Source organism: Sinocyclocheilus anshuiensis, unplaced genomic scaffold (assembly GCF_001515605.1).
Source record: "Sinocyclocheilus anshuiensis isolate Anshui unplaced genomic scaffold, SAMN03320099.WGS_v1.1 scaffold2293, whole genome shotgun sequence".
Taxonomy (NCBI): domain Eukaryota; kingdom Metazoa; phylum Chordata; class Actinopteri; order Cypriniformes; family Cyprinidae; genus Sinocyclocheilus; species Sinocyclocheilus anshuiensis.
This window is the reverse complement of record NW_015552765.1, coordinates 37,833-43,116: the sequence shown is the minus strand read 5'-3', so window position 1 is coordinate 43,116 and position 5,284 is coordinate 37,833.

The window sequence follows — 5,284 nt, the reverse complement described above, 5'->3', positions numbered from 1 at the left end:
ATATATATATATATATATATATATATAAAGTGTTATTTTCCCATTTTTACCCAAAGTAGGGTTTTGTGAGTATTAGTGAGTACACACATAATGTAATGTTTGTTTCATTCATACTGGTAGCCGGAGGGCGCCCTCTCGCAGAAACTCCACAAGTGAGATCCCCAGAAGTAATGGAACTTATGACATTCCAGGAAATCCCTTATATGGACAAAGGCATCCAGCTATCGCTGTAGTCGAATAAAATGCTGATAGAGACGTTTTACCTGATGAAACATCAATACAATAAACATGCGATTTAGACAATATATGGTTTATCTGTGTTCTTCAAGCCATATCGGGTATTTTTATAAGAATAAAGCATATTTATCATTTTAATTTGTAATGTCAATTTGTAATGTTAATCGACATTGCCTTCTATCACTCTATATATGGTTGTGTTTTCTGTGTTACATTAGGTTGAAAAAGGTGCAAGAAATAATCACGCTAGAAATCTTACCTTCCCAGAACATTCTCAGAATGTCCCCACTAGAGTCAAGGATGTCGCCTGGTAATGTTCCCAGAATGTTCCATGAAGTTCCGAGGTGGCTCTTAGGATTGCTCAGTGTAAAATAAAACATATCAAATAGCAGAAGATCTGATATTGCCTGCAGCCATTGATATGTGCAAAACAATGTTTGGGAATGACAAGTGTGTAAATTAACTAAAAACCATTCCGTTGTCAGATACAACCATTGCTCGGCGGATTGAAGAAATAGCATCTGATGTGAGGGCGCAATTGGTAGAGAAACTGACGCTGGCAGAAACCTTTGCATTACAGCTGGATGAGACGGATGTCACAAAGGATGCGCAGCTTTTGGCGTTTGTACGCTTTGCAAATGGAAACGAAATGCAGGAATAATTTTTGTTTGCAGCTGCCTGAATGCACAACAAGCTCTGAAATGTTCAAAGCAATTGATGAGTTTTTCCAAAAGCATGACATGTATTGCGCTGTGTACTGATGGCGTGAGATCCATGGCCGGATTAAAAAGTGGACTAATGGCACTTGCCAAACAAGTAGACCCAAATGTGCTGTGGACTCACTGCATGTTGCATTGAGAGTCTCTGGCTGCGAAACAAATGAGTGGAGAATTTGCAGACATTATGGATTCTGTTGTAAAAGCTGTTAATTTTATCAAGAGGAGTGCTTTGCAAACGTGCCTTTTCACTTCTCTGTGTGCTGCAGCGGGAGAAGAACACACAACACTGCTATCATTCTAAGGTCCGTTGGCTTTCTCGTGGATCAGTATTGTCGCGTGCGTTTGAGTTACATGCATTTATTCACGAGTTTCTACTTAAACATTGCGTAGAGCTGGCTGCAAAGTTCAATGACAATACATTGCTCACTAAATTGGCATATATGTTTTCTCTGAGCTAAACAGACTAAACACTTCTATGCAGAGCTACAATGCACATGCCATTCAGTTGTATGACAAGATGTATGGTTTACTGAAGAAAATAAAAAGATGGAGAAAGCGAGTCAAGGAGGGAATTTTTTCCATGTTTCGATTAGTGGATGACCTGGGTGATTCCGCAGTGCTCTCACCTCAAGTGACACATTTAATTGTTGCGCACTTAGAGGCACTCGAGGGGCAATTTGGAAAGAACTTTTCTGAAGCTGAGTCCTGGCGAAAGGACAAGACATGGATACAGTTTCCATTTAAAGACAATGCATCGGATGGATCAAATCTGACAGTGACAGAGCAGGATCAAATGATTGATTTAAGCACTGACGGTACAAACAGAAACATATACGAGACAAGACCTCTCACCCAGTTCTGGATCTCTTGCTAGAAAGACTTTCCCCAACTGGCAACAAAGGCCATGTTGAGCCTTTTGCCTTTTGCCACAACATGCATTTGTAAAATAGTACATTCTCCTCCCTCTCCTACTTGAAAACTGAAAACCATGCAAAACTGCAGCCTGAGTCTGACATGATGCTCTGCCTAACAACATCGATATCCCCCAGAATAGACAGCCTTTGTGTAATTCACCAGGGTCAGTCATCTCATTAAAGACGTCTTAAACTTAAACCTGAAGTTCAGGTAAATATATAATTGTCCACATGTCAGTAAAATTAAAATGTATGAAACTGCAAATCTATTAAAATAAAATAGACAACCGTGAACAACTTAATACATTGTCATTTTAATTGCAACATATATCTTTGTTATGATGCATAAAACTTTTTAACAATGAAAATATACAGCCAATGATGCATGTGCAACAACAACAACATAGTTTAAATTGTCTTATAATATAACTAGCAAAATATGATTGGTTTCTATTATACCCCTCCCCCCCCCCAATTATTTATTAGAGAAACCCGCAACTAAAATGCCACTTTTGATTGGTGTTTTTCAAGTCACACAGCGTCTATGCGTACTCCAAGCGCTTGCACTATTTCTGACATGAAGGACAAATGGATTTGCAACAGTTGCTTTGTTGTGTCCAGTGTAGATATCGTCAAGCTTACAATGGTCATGTCTGGTGTAGACACGTGGTACTTCTGCAATCGCATACTATCTGAGTAGGTACTACCTTTGAATTCGATCTTGAAAAAAAATATGTACTATAGTCTGAATATGGGTAGTATGAATGAAATTTTAATGTACTACATTCCCCATGTTGTTACTATCATGTGACCTATCGCGTCAGTTGCATCACTTCACTGCCATTCATAAATCCTCTCCTGTCGCCTCATGGGATAGTAAAGTGTCCATCAAATGCACACTTCAGAATCCTGGTGGAAGAAGCAGGTCATATTTTTCACCTACTGTTTTTCGAATACTATGAATTCGGACAAACTACTCTTCTTTTCAAAGTTTCAAAGTAATGAAAGTGGATGCAGACTTGACCAACTTGACCTGCTGCTGCTTTAGGACACCAAAGGAAAAACAGATGTTTTTGGTTACATGAAACAAGAGGAGTTGGGAGGTTTCGTCACTCTACTTAGAGTGTTTCACTTTTGAAGACAAATTTTATTTATACCTATGTATGAGTCAGTATCAGTTTCGGTTTTTGCTGTTTTGTTGCATTTACACGGCTTGATGTCCTCTACATTTCAAGCACATTCAAACGGTGCATTTAGTCTAACTATCTGTCTAATCTAACAGTAAATTTAGATAACATAATCAGTGTAGAGGAATAAAAACGTGTTTTTCACAACACGTGAACTACAAAAGAGGCAAGATAATGTTGTCAATACTAGTGCTGGACACCTGAGGTAATTTTATGTAATTTTAGAACTTCGCTGCAATTTCGTCTGTCAAGTCCGTTAAATTCTAATGAATTCTGATTAGCTGTCAGTGTTTTATCGTAATTATCGTTATTGGTGTGAATGTGCCTTAAAAAAAATTAAACATGCTAGTCTTTCTGTTAGGACGTCATGAAGTGTGCTATATGCTGTGTCGGTTGTTGCCCACTATGACACACAATAGATAAAACGATTGCTACTTGTGTTCCAACGCCTATTGTTGTTTACGAATCCCCATGACACCCTGCATCAAATGGATCATGCCAAAATTGGGCTGATTTTGTGTAGTCTGAATCCGGAATTAGTCAGACTGATTCTTCTTGTCTAAAGCCACCTTTCCACTATCTCCGACGATTGCATATGATTGTTGGATTTTCCCGCCTAGTGGCAGTCACACAGAACTTTCAAATTGGTCGTGAAGCAGCCGTTACCTTCTGCTTATTCACCATGGCAAAATGAATAATTTGAATGATGTGAATGAATATAATGAATGTATTAATATAAGAGTAAGTTGGCAAGCTGAACCAGATTTAGCAAGACTAAAGGCAAGTTGTCACAGTTTAATACTTTTGTCTGACGTTTTGTCTCTGTAAACAGCTGTTTTTGATCAGACCTGGTGTCAAAACTATTCCAGCACCACCCTTGGACCACAAAACATCACCAATCCAATTCTGGTGTGTGAAAACATGGGTACTTTACAAAACGGGATCTGCCTTTGCCACGATGATTGGACTGGAGCCTCCTGCAACATTTGTAAAACCCATTGAAAATATTGCATATGTAGACTGAATAATCTTGTAAAAGATTTTTAACAGTCTTGTATTTTTATTTTATTTATTTAATTTTTTACAGCAAATTTCTGCCCTGAACAATACCCCACAAAAAACAGCAAATTTACCTTTTTAAAAACTGTCTTAGGCCAGTTTGCTTCCTCCGTAGAGCGATGTCCACCAGAAACAACAAATGGTACTGAAGTCTATTACCTTTCTGTGTTTACAATACACACTCAGCATATGAATGTACTTTCAGTATCTCTTTATTTAACACACGCACACTTTTTTTTAGCTGGCATCCCCCAGGCTTCTGCCCTCTGTAATAAAATTACTCACAAATTTGATTCTACAAACACTGTAAATTGTAGTTTGACCCTGGACACCATTAATGCAGATGTAAGTAATCAATGTATAATGATTGTAATATATAGTCATATAAAACATACATGAATTTTGCTCAGAAGAAAACCGAAAAGGTCTGATTCCAAAGTTGATTTATTTATTTTTTAAATGAAGGTTTCTGGAGCTACACCCGAACAAAAACTGAACTTAGCCTCCAGCACCCAGATCCTCACATCCATACCAGAACGGCTAACACCCCACAACATCACAAATGCAGCTAAAATAAGCAACATCCTGCTTTCTGACAAACAAATTACACAATCTACGGTATATACTTAATAAGCCTTAAACCAAATTTACAATTTAAAATCTCCTGTCATGAGGGACAGTTCCCCATTTTCTCTATTCATACTGTGTATATAGCTATTGTGTTTAATGTATAACTGACAATATTAGGTAAGGTACTATATATTATCTGTATTAATGACAATACATTTTATAATGCTGAATGTGTAATTATAGGTATTATGTAAGATATTATATATTAATTGTATTATTCTGATTATTCTTATTATTATTTGTAAATGTCAATTTAGGCTAACACTACAGCAAGACAATGTTTATTATTATTTTATTACAAGACAATCATTATCATTATTATTATTATGACTTGTTTGTGTCTTTTTTTCTTTCACTTTCTTTCTCTGGTCGCATGAATTACATATCGTTTTGTTCATACTTTGCATGTTGTTATTTCTACATGTAGTGTAAACATTGTGTTCCATTGCATTCAAAATATTCCATGATGTAGACATATAGACACACACACACACACACACACACACACACACACATATATATATATATATATATATAT